Raw genomic sequence first — 12,307 nt, forward strand, 5'->3', positions numbered from 1 at the left:
TGCTGGTAAACCAGCCCACAACTTCTAAAATACCTCTTTACTGCTCATGACTATAAACACATACTATTTTATTGCTATCCCACTCTCTTTGAATCGCCTGAGAAGTTTTCTAAGTTGAAAGGCTCTCCTTTTTCTGTAGTTGCTAAGCATCACTTCCCTGTGATATGTCTGAGCTCATGGCTCTCTGGGCTTAAGTTATTGTTCAGAAACCCCGAGAAGACTGTCCTTTGCAGAGAAAAATACTTCATGGAAAGGGTCGGAGACTTTTTTGACCTAGCATGTACAGAATCTCTCGAAATAACGCCACTCAGTGACCAGAGCTCAAAGTTAATTTGGTTACTTTTTGAAACTGTGGAATGATTTCAGAATCTCCTGCAAGACTTCTGTCTTGCTACAAAAGTGTAGTTTCTTCTACAGATGAGTCTTGGGTGAAAGTTGTGCCCATCTAGATGTGTGCAGTACTCCCAGCCCAGACAAGCTTGAGTGATGCTCTCAGATGCCCATGGAGGGCCTGGCTGAAGCAGATTCCCCTGGGAGAGCTGGAGATAGTGTGGATGGCTACATCTCTGCCAGCAGGGTTTGGCCAAGTAGGAAAGAAACGATGCTTATGGCTGAGCGGTCTGTGTCTTTAATTTGGGTGATGTTGATGTGCAGCTGGTCTGGGCATTATCATATCATATATATATGGGTGTGTGTGTGTGTGCGTGTGTATTTTTTTAATGTTTATTTTTGAGAGACACTGAGTGAGAGCAGGGGAGGGGCAGAGAGAGAGGGAGACAGAATCTGAAGCAGGTTCCAGGCTCCAAGCTGTCAGCACCGAGCCCGACGCGGGGCTCGAACTCACGAACCGAGAGATCATGACCTGAGCCGAAGTCAGACACTTAAACTACTGAGCCACCCAGGCGCCTCTTAGCATGTCATATTTTAATTCTAAGCCCGTAAGTCTCTTTCCCCACTGCTCTTTGTCTCTTTACATATGTGTCATCAGTGCTTCGCGCTGTGCTGGCCACATATTTAGACTTAAATAAGTATTGAGTGAATCTTGAATGTGTGTTTTACTGAAAGGAAGAATAAGTAAATAATTTAGCTGAAATTATCAGCTAAAAAACCAGCTTAAAGCTGATATTTGTTTTCCCTGAGTTGTACTTTTTTTAAGCTCGCTAACTCTTTCCCCCTTTGACGTTTGTTGTCTTCACAGCTTGCTCGTTAAGATTTGGAAGGAATTGCACCCCATGGGACATCATAATGTGCACAGAAATTCCCAAGGAAATGCTAAATAGTCACCTGCTTCGCCTCCCCTCCCCACCCAGATTCCTAAGTCTGTAGTTGAAACATGGGTACATGTTGAACATTGTGGTGCTAGACAGGAAGTGGGTGAATAGTACATGGGCAGATGGGACTTTCTGGGGTCCACCTGCGGAAGACAAGCTGACACAAGCTGGTGCCTGGAGCCAGCCTGCTATGCCTGGCAGCATCGTCACCTTGGCCACTCAACACAGCTCATGAAGATCATGTCTTTTCACTGATACTTTTTTGATAGCTTTTATATAACAAAATCCTTATTCTAGTTATGACTTCAGATACTAAGGCACTATACGTGAACTCCCTAAAGTAATATATTTGTGTGTTACCTTTCACTATTTCTAGGTCACGTTAATTTTTAGCTGTAATAATGGTTAAGTTGATTCTTACTGTTACCTCTTTCCCTTTTTTACCTTTTGGTTTTCAGCTTTATTTAAGCATCAGAGAATTTCTTCAGTTAGGAACGGTGTGTCTTATGTTGCAATATTTAAAAATAAGCCACTGAAATTTGCATGCCCCACGTGCGTTTCGATTAACTTTCTGTTTTCTTTAGCCGAAGGCTCATGTCACCCTGGATCCTTCGTATCCATCGATTCTCCCGTTCTCATCATGTTAATTCTATACTCTCTTCGAGGATTTGTGACTGATGGTTCGTGGGGTGTATGGAAAGTTCTTTATTTGGGGATGTGTGGCCACTTAGTACTGCAATGTAGATTACTCAGTTTACCGATGTATTTCAACAATTAAAACATTTTTAATCCCTCTTCACCTGGATTTCTTAATTGTTTTTTAAAAGATCACTTTCAAAGAAGTCACACATGGCATTGTGATATATAGATACTGTATCAGTGTATAAAGCTAACAATGTATATAACCCGATTGCCATGAAGAATCAAAATTTTTCATAAGGAAGACATTGTCTCACATATCTGGTCTATGTGACAACCACTGGGATGTCAAATTGATAAATATATATCGAAAGTGCTTTTCTGAGCATGTGGCCAGAGCGGAGTCTTGGATCTTGCTTCGAGTGGTTGCTGGCTGCATCTGGGGTGTCATGAGCCATGGGACCTAGCTCTGAGGAAAGAGTAAATCAGACCTGGGAGATCTGCGTGGTCCTAATAGCTGTTGTCAATATTTTATCAGGACAGTTTATTGGGAGGAGGTTCAAGATGGCAACGTAGAAAGATCCTAAACTCATCTCCTCCCACGTGCACAGCAGACTACATCTCCACGTGAAGCAGCTCCCTCTGCAAAGGACCTGAAAGCTAGCTGAACCGCGCCTCCACAACAAAGGATAGAAGCGCCACATGGAATGGGGAGGAGGGGCACAGTCATGCTCTTGCAAGCAGCTCCACCCTAGGCACAGAGACCAGCAACTGGGAAGGGTCTCACTGATACAGAGCTTGTCCCTGAGGAGGGAGGGGTTTTGCTCCACATCAGGTAACCCAGCCCTTGGGAACTGCGTCAGAGAGATGAACCCTCAAAGCACCTGGCCTTGAAAACCAACAGGGCTGACTTCCAGGAGAACCAGAGGGCTTTAGGGAATGAAAAATCCCCTCTTAAAGGGCTTACACACAGACCCACTCATCCCAGGACCCAGCACAAAAGTAAGTGTAAAAGATGCTTAGATCATATGCGTAGGGGACTCATTTGTTAATTTTGCAGCATCTGCCAGAGAGACGGGAACCTGTTGGGAGTCTCTAGGGACAGACGTGCTGGCAGACACCATTTTTGCATTCTACTTCTGCCTTGTTGGGACTGGTGCTGACGGTCGCCATTTTTGTACCCCACCCCCCAAGCCTGCTAGCTCTGGTGGAAGTATCCTGCCTGCAGGTACGGCAGCCAAAGCCCACCCAGCTCCAGCTGAGTGCCCTGCCCCCATGGCCCACTGTGCCAGCCACAGGGCATGTGCAGCCCACACAAGGGTCACCTTGGAGCACCTGGCTTTGGTGGGAACGGGCGATTGTGTTTCTAGACCCGTTGGACAATCAGTCCTTGATGGGTTACCACCCCCCAGGGCACTGCACAAGCAGAGGACTGAAACCTACCTCCAGGGTTCATGTGAAAAAGGAGATTTTCTTGTCCTGGAGCCTCAATCCGAGGGGCAGGCTTCTAGGCTTCTGGTTTGCCACATATTCTTAGGCTACAGAGGTGCCCCCAGGGAAGATGGGCAGGAAGATAACCATATTGGAGCTCTCCCTTGGCCTCCTAACAGCTGGCTGATAACCCCCCAGAAAGCCATGAGTTTTGCAGTTGTCCCCCTGGGGACGCCTCCAGATTTCCTGGTCTGGAAAGTCTGCAGGGTTTAGGATTGCAGACCCACAAGACTGTATATGTGATACACCTTGAAAGGTGCTCCCTGTGGATCTAGATGGCTTACTCTTACGTAAAAGAACTAGAAAAAGAACAAATGAAGCCCAAAGGAAGGAAATAATAAGGTGGAGATAAATGAAATAGAGACTAAAAGGATAGTAGAAAAGATCAGTGAAGTGAAGAGTTGGTTCTTTGAAACTGTAGATAAGCTAACATATAGGCTAACATACCTAAAATCAAAAATGAAAGAGGAGTTACAACTGATACTATGGAAATACAAGGATCATAATTGGCTACTACAAACAAACTACTTCTATATAGTAGTTTAGTATACTACAAGCATACTACTATATGCCAGCAAACTGGACAATCTGGAAGAAGTGGATAAATTCCTAGAAATATACAATCTTCCAAGACTGAATCTTGAGAAAATAGAAAAATCTGAATAAGCCAATGGCCAGTAAAGAGATTGAATCAGTAACCAAAACCTCCCAACAAACAAAAGGACCAAATGGCTTCACTGGTGAATTCTATTAAACATTCAAAGATGTAATACCTATTCTTCTCAGACAAGGATCCCACAGTGTAGAACGTTACAGGCCAGCACAATAACCCTGATGAACATAGATGCGAAAGTCCTCAATGAAACAAATACTAGCAAACCAAATTCAACAATACATTAAAAGGATCACACACCATGATCAAGGTTGGTCTATCCCAGAGATGCAAGGATGATCAACATCCACAAATTAGTCAATATGATACACCAATTTAACATTTGTATGTGAGAATAAGCTGTTGTGTGGAAAGAAGCCTGAATGAGAGGCAGGGAGACTCCAAAGCAAACACAGAGAACTGCCAAAGTTCCTAAGGACATGATAGTCCTGGGGCCATTGTGCCACGGGGAGTGTGAGTTGGCTTCTGTGAAACAAATTCGTGGCCCTGTGATCGGTTCTCCCCTTCTTCGCTTTGGCTTAGGTTGCTGTCTGTCCCTGGATGCCAAGACACATTCTCACTTTTCCATTTACACTGCTTACCACCCTGGTCTCGTCTCACACGAACCTAGAATTGTATGAAAGCCCGTTGAACTTTTAACATGACAAAAGAACATTGAAGGTAAGAGTAAGACATGGTCATAATATCCATCCCCTTGTCCCCTAATGGCATTTCGGTGGAACAGCAGCAGTTTATCCCATTAAGGATAACAGATTAACTTTGTGAAAACGTTTAATTTTGACATAATTTTAGCTTTATAGAGGAGTGTAAAGTTGGCACGGACAATTCCCATATGCTTCCCCTAATGCTAACGTCTTACACAGATTTGTCAAAACTAAGAAATTAAATATTGGTACAATCTACAGACTTTAGTGGGATTCCGTTAGTTTGGGCATAAAGGTCCTTCCTCTTGTTCCAGGATCCAATCCGAGGTTCCGTTGCATTGCATTGTATTAGGTCCTCCTGGCTCCTTAGTCTCCCCATTCCGGCAGTTCTCTCAGTCTTGCCTTGTTTTTTCATGACCTTTACACTTTCGGGGCCTCCTGATAGATATTTTGTAGCATGTCTCGCAATTTGGATTTGTCTGTGTTCTTATGGTTAGACTGCGGTTTTAGATTTTGGGGTAGAATACCACAGAGGCGATGCCCCCCCCCCCCCCCCCATCACACATAGTATCTCATGATTTCACCACAGCTTGTTGCTGGTGATAATGACCATGATCACTTGGTTGGTAAGGGGGGTATCTGTCAGGTTTTTCCACTGTAAGGTTTCTAATTTTTCTTTTCCAAACTCTGGTCCTTATAAAATGAGTTACTGTGTTTAGAACATACTCAAAGGAAAGGAGAATAAAGCTCTACCTCCTGGAGGAACTTTTAGACATTTGTTAACAAGCACTACAGTAGTAAGTATTTTGGGGGAGATACTTGGAGACTCAGAATGTCCTGTTTCTTCTTAAAGGTTTGCCCACTAATTGTAGCATTCACTCTCAGATGTTGCCTGTAGCATTTATTACTATGGTGCTTCGGTGCTGGTTTTCTACTTTCCTCATTCCGTCAGGTGTATTATTTGGAATTCTTCTCTAAGGAATATTTGTCTGTTCTCCCCTATTTACTTATTTGTGCAATCACTTATATAAGTATTGATGGATATTTATTTTGTTCTTTAGATTATAATCCGATACTGTCACTATTTTATCGCTCAAATTCTTTGAGCTTTGACCATTGGTAGTTCTTTAGGTTGGTTCTTTTCTTTTTCTTTTTTTTTTTTTTTTAACGTTTATTTATTTTGAGAAAGGGGTAGGGGCAGAGAGAGAGGGGGAGAGAGAGAATCCCAAGCAGGCTCTGCACTGTCAGGGCAGATTCCAACACAGGGCTCTATTTCATGATCCCAATGCGGGACTGATCTCACAAAATGTGAGATCATGACCTGAGCTGAAATCAAGACTCAGTTGCTTAACTGACTGAGCCACCCAGGCACCCCCAGATTGGTTCTTGACATGGCTTATTTCCCCCCCACCCCCTTGCCTTAGGTTGACTTTTAGTAGCAAGCTGGCCTACAAAATAAAAATCCCAAGTCAAAAGTTAAAGCATACTCCTAAAACTTCACCAATTTTATTATAAATGAATAGTGTTTTCCATATTATGACAAGTCTTAACATTTTCCTTCAACTAGACATTACTTAAATTTAGAACCTTGTGATTCTCACATGCTAATAATACTTGCCACCCACTTACCTCTGTCTTAAGGCGAATGATTATAATATTAAGGACTGCAAGAATCTTGAGTGAAAGACTTAAAGTAGGAGATCTATTAACATTAAGATCTTTCAAAAGAAAAGTGAGAGATTAGTGAAGCCTTAAAAATGCCTGAAAGCTAAGAGGTAACATCTTTTCAAACAATATATCCTGGTTGTTTGCAAGATTATTATTTAAAAATATTAACAGAGAGATGAGTTTCAGAAACTTTCTGATTAATAGATTAGAGAAGGCTTTCTTAAGAAACTTTCTGAGCTAGGATACATTTACTCCTAGACTTAGTTAAGAAAGACCACTAGAGTTTACTTTTGGAAGAAACTGAATCTGGGATGTAGGAGTCTGGTTTTGGCAGGTACAACTAACTTCTGAGGTGTTACGGAAGAATGGCTGGCCTGATAAATTGAGTTCTCAAAAGTGATCTGGAGTAAGGCTTGGGGGAGAGAGGCAGAATGATAGAAGATGCTAAGTTAGCATGACGGGCAAGCTGTCTCTGCATGTTTGAATTGGTAAGAGCTTGAAGAAGAAGCGAAAAGGTTCAGTTTTGCAAATGAGAGCTTTGTGTAGTCATATGGTATCCATGTCCAAGGTTGTGAGGAATTTCAGGGGTGAAAAGTTCTGTAAGAGACTCATTCCCAGGAAGACATTTGCTTATTTGCTTATTTTTACATAATGCATGCAATGACTTCAAGCAGTACAAAGTGATGTGCTTTTCCATAGATTGTGTTCTAGTACCCAGTTCTGATTTTCAGTTGCTCATCAGCCGACATCAGTCAAGTTCTCGCTGTGCCCCAGGTGGGTGTTAGTTGTTAACAGTATGGTTGAAAGTCCCTGCATGCTAGGCTCTTTAGACTAGTGAGGATATACCCGGTAACCTGCAATGTACACAGAGCCATGCCCAGTGCTGGCATGGATTACTCTGGGAGCACAGGACAGGGGCAGCTAAGTCAGAAAAGATTAGAAAAGATTCCCCAGAGGGCAGTCCTCTGCAGAACCACATGAGAGAGGGTGAGCTGGCCAGCCAGAGGTGGGAGAAGAAAGAGGCTTCAGGCGCAGAACCTCAGGTACGAAGAAGGCACCGAGGGTCCTTGGCATATCCTGGGAACTGCTAGGAGTTCATCTTGGCTGGATGGGAGCTGATGGTAATGGGGTGAGAGGGGCGATAAGGTGAGCTTGTGAGGCACTTCATAAGCCACACTAGAACTTCTAAAAGCTGTGGGAAGGCACTGAGGGAGAGAAGCAGTGGTGGAGCTTGTGTTCTGGGTCCTTCCATTTACCTGTTGTGTGGGGGCCGTCGGAAGGTTTGGTCCTGCTGTCTACCCCAGCTCCGGGTTTGTGGTCTCTCTGTGGGAGGTATGAATGATATTATTAGGTCTAGATGGTGAGGGTGGGGCTTTCCTATTTAACCTGTCATACAAAATACTTGGAGTTTTCAGATACAGTGCAATTTGTGGAAAGGTTTGAGGCAACCAAGAGTTTGATAAGGTTCACCCCTTACACGAGACCATACCTTCAAGACTGGGAGAGATGGCTGTTTATCTAATGCATAGAAACCAACACGGAGAAAATGAAGAAACATAGGAATATGTTCCAAATGAAAGATTCCATCAAGAATATCAGAAACATTGCATTAAGGCAGGGTCATGCCCCTCCCAGCACCAAGTATGACCAGGTACTTAGTAATTAGGTGTTTGAGAATGTTGAAATCATCCTGTTGTTTCATTTATTTCTTCCATATCTTTTTCCACAAAACCATTCTATTAAGTGAAGACAAGCTTCTTTGTCCAGTGGAGACTTTATACTTAGATAACTTAGCACTCGACCACGTATTTTGCTTATTCTCTACATATGTAATATTGAAGTACTCAGACTCCTTAGAAGGCAGGTATATTCGTGTATATTTGTATACAATTGTATATTCTTTTCCATTCTTAGAATTGGGTCCCCTAGACCCACTATGAAGAAATGGCCTTATGTTGGTAGGGAAAGCAAAATAATTTGTGGCTCTCTCCCACACAAGAAGCAACTATGGTGTCTTTTCTACAGTAGTCATACCTTTGAGACAATTTTAAGGTCTTTGGCAAGTCATTTGGGTTTTCTTGCACCTTGGCAAATTGCAATGAATGGTACAAAATCTATTCTAGTTCTCTTCTAAGATTGTTAGCAGAATTCATTCATTCATTGATTCATTTATCCAACAATCATTTCCTGAGTGTCTACTCTGCCTGTCATTGTTTCAGGCATTGGAGATGCAGCGGTGAACAAATCCTATGACATCGCTTATGTTTTACAAAGGAGACACACACTAAATAAATATATATATATATATATATATATATATATATATATATATACACACACACTATATATATATATACATGTGTGTATATACATATATACATGTGTATATACATATATACATGTGTATATATATATATATATATATATATACTATACACACACACACACACACACACACACACACACACATGCATTATAGTTTGTGAGCGTAATAAGTTCAATGGGGAAGACTAAACCAGAGAAGAGGGAATAAAGAGTTAGTTGGGAAGGTGGGAATTATAACTTTAATGTTTTCTTTTGAGAGAGGGAGAGAAAGAGAATGAGCGGAGGAGGGCAGAGAGAAAGAGAGAGGGACAGAGGATTGGAAGCAGGCTCTGCATTGACAGCAGCAAACTCGATGTGGGGCTCGAACTCATAAACCATGAGATCGTGACCTGAGCCAAAGTTGAACACTCAACTGACTGAGCCACCACTCAGGTACCTCATGGGAATTGTAACTTTAGTCTTAAATAGAATGATCAGGGAATTTTTCACTGTAAATATGATGCTTGAATCAAAGACCTGAAGAAGTAGCTACTACCCATGTGGTATCCAGAGAAAGAGCATTTTATTTTATTTAAAAAAAATTTTTTTTAACGTTTATTTTTGAGACAGAGAGAGACAGAGCATGAACGGGGGAGGGGCAGAGAGAGAGGGAGACACAGAATCAGAAGCAGGTTTCAGGCTCTGAGCCATCAGCCCGGAGCCTGACGCGGGGCTCGAACTCACAGACCGTGAGATCCTGACCTGAGTTGAAGTCGGACGCTTAACCGACTGAGCCACCCAGGCGCCCCAGGAAGAGCATTTTAAAGAGAAGAGAGGGACAAGTTAAAATACCTCATGCAGGCATGTGTCTTCAGTGTTTGAAAAGGGCAAAGAATTCAGTGTGGCTGGGCAAAAATCGCAAATGGGAGAGAAATAGGGGAGGCTAGAGGGCTGCTAGGGAAGAGATTTTGGAGGAAGATTAGGTTTGTTGTTGACCAATGGCTTTGTAAGTTATTCATATATTTTAGAATAAAAATTGTATATATTTAAGATATACAACACAATTTGATATAAATACAGTCAAGCCAATTAACATATTACCTCCTTCATATAGTTCCTTCTTTGTGTGTGATGAGATCACTCAAGATCTCTCTTGACCTATTTCCAGTATTTAATGCAATATTATTAAGTATAGTCATTATGCTGTACATTAGATCTCTAGACTTACTCATCCTACATAACTAACTTTATACTCTTGACTAACATCTCCTCATTTCCTCCATTCTCCCAGCCCCTGGCAGCCATCATTCTACTCTCTGCTTTTATGAGTACAATCTTTTTTTTTTTTAGATTACACCATAAGTGAGATCATATAGTGTCTATCTTTCTCTGTCTGTATTACTTTACTTAGCAAAATGTCTTCTAGATTCATCCATGTAGGTATCAATGGCAGGATTTCCTTTTTCATGGCTGAATAATATTCCATTATATCTATCTATATCTATATATAACATACAATAATATAAAAATATAACAGCATAATATATATCTATAATGGAATATTATATAAACTATATATATTATTATATATCTTCTTTCTTCTTTATGCTCTCATCTGTTGATGGACACTTGGATTGTTTCTATGTCTTGGCTACTGTAAATAATGCTGCAATGAGCATCTCATTGAGATACTGATTCCATTTCCTTTGGATATATACCTGGAAGCAGGAATTACTGGTAGTTCTGTATTTAATTTTTGAGGGATCTCCATATTTTCCCATAATGTCTATGATAATTTACATTCCCATCAACAGTGTAAAAATGCTTTCTTTTCTCCACATCCTCACCAACACTTGTTACCTTTTGTCTTTCTGATAATAGCCATTCTAATAGGTGTGAGGTGGTATTTCATTGTGTTTTTGATTTACAATTCTTTGATGATATTGAGCATCTTTTCATTTATCTGTTCAGATATCTGTTGGCTATTTGTATGTCTTCTTTTGAGAAATTTCTGTTTGGATTTTCTGCCCATTTTAAAATTGGGTTATTTAAATTGGGTTATTTGCTAGTGAGTTGTTTGAGTTCCTTATATATTTTAGATATTAACCATCTATCAGGTATGTGGCTTGCAAATATTTTTTTTCCCATTCTGTAGGTTCTCTCTTCACAATGTTGATCGTCTGCTGTGCAGAAGCTTTTTAGTTTGATGCAATCCCATTTGTCTATTTTTGCTTTTCTGTGTGTAGACACTTCATTCTATGAGGTGGGAAGCCCCTGGATGTTTTGGAATAGAAATGGTTCAAGTTTTAACTGGATTACAGGTTGATGTATTGTGTGTGGTGAGGAGGGAAGCAGGGACATCAGTTAGGAGGTGATGGAAGTAATCTAGGAGAGAGAAGAAGATAGTTTGGAAGAGGGTGATAGCATTGGAAGTAGTCAGATTCTAGATGTATTTTGAAGGTAGAGCAGATAGAATTTGCTGCTGCATCAGATGTGGGATATAAGAGTAAAAGAAGAATTAAGGAGTGCTCCAAGGATATTGGCTGAGCAACTAGGAAAATGGAGTTGCCATTTGCTGATATGGGAAAGATCGTGGGAGGAGCAGGCTTGAGGGATAATCAGGTGATTGGGTACATTAGCTTTGAGATGACTCTTCAGTTTCAAAGTGGGTACATAGGAAAGGAAGGTAAGATGGCACACACATACATACCGTGTACAGATGGAATTTATAGCCACAGGGTGATGGGATTGCCAGCAGAGTGAATAGATGGAGGAGAGATTGAAAGACTGAGTCCTGGTCACTCAGTGTTTGGGTCTTGGAAGATGGGGAAGGACCAGCAAAGGAGAGTGAAAAGGAGTAGAGAGAGAGAGGGAGGGAGGGAGAGAGAGAGGGGAAATCTGGGAAAGTTTGGCGTCCTGGAGATCACACGCAGAAAGCATTGAATGGAGTACCATATTAGAAGGGCCACACAGTGGTAAATGGTTAAGACAACCATACCCTCAAAAGCACAGATTCCCATAGAAACAAAGCCAGTGGGAACAGAGAAGAGAGTCAGGAGACACTGATTTTGTTTTAGGCAAGTGGTCTGTTAAAAAAAAACCCTCTTTAGGTCTATTATAATTATTGGCCTAGGTATATTTTTGACTGATTTGGTTCTGTTTGGAGCTAATGAATGGAATCTGTAGCTCTGGATTTCCTAATTCTCTACACGAGGGTGGTATATTGAGAGGGAATGCTCAACGGAAGTTGTGTTTTCTACGGACAAGTTATTGTCTTTCTATAATTGCTTGCAGCTTTAGAGGAGTTACAGTCATAAAAACATGTAAACTGGGAAAGTGATGAGTAGAACAGGAACATCTCTCCCCAGATCTCGGAGCACTAATAAAGCCACAATAGCCACAATAGGGCTGGTACAGGATTAGATAGATTGATGGAACAGAAGAGAAAATATATAAATATCTACTTTTGCATATGATGATGTCATAAATTAGAATGTAAAGGATTTGTCCTTTTTTAAAAATTTATCTTTAAAAAAATTTTTTTTCAACGTTTATTTATTTTTGGGACAGAGAGAGACAGAGCATGAACGGGGGAGGGGCAGAGAGAGAGGGAGACA

General features: G+C 41.2%; 1 protein-coding gene across 1 annotated transcript in view; it reads left to right on the forward strand.

Moving 5' to 3' along the window:
• The window catches only part of CB4H12orf75 (chromosome B4 C12orf75 homolog), a 76,941-nt gene extending 74,871 nt beyond the window's left edge, over positions 1 to 2,070 (forward strand). The window contains exon 6 of the mRNA XM_047867348.1: positions 1,199 to 2,070. The gene's annotated coding sequence lies outside the window, so the exon portion shown is untranslated. The remainder of the gene's footprint in view (positions 1 to 1,198) is intronic.
• The last annotated feature ends 10,237 nt before the right edge of the window (positions 2,071 to 12,307 follow it).

Source organism: Prionailurus viverrinus, chromosome B4 (genome assembly GCF_022837055.1).
Source record: "Prionailurus viverrinus isolate Anna chromosome B4, UM_Priviv_1.0, whole genome shotgun sequence".
NCBI classification, from domain to species: Eukaryota; Metazoa; Chordata; class Mammalia; order Carnivora; family Felidae; genus Prionailurus; species Prionailurus viverrinus.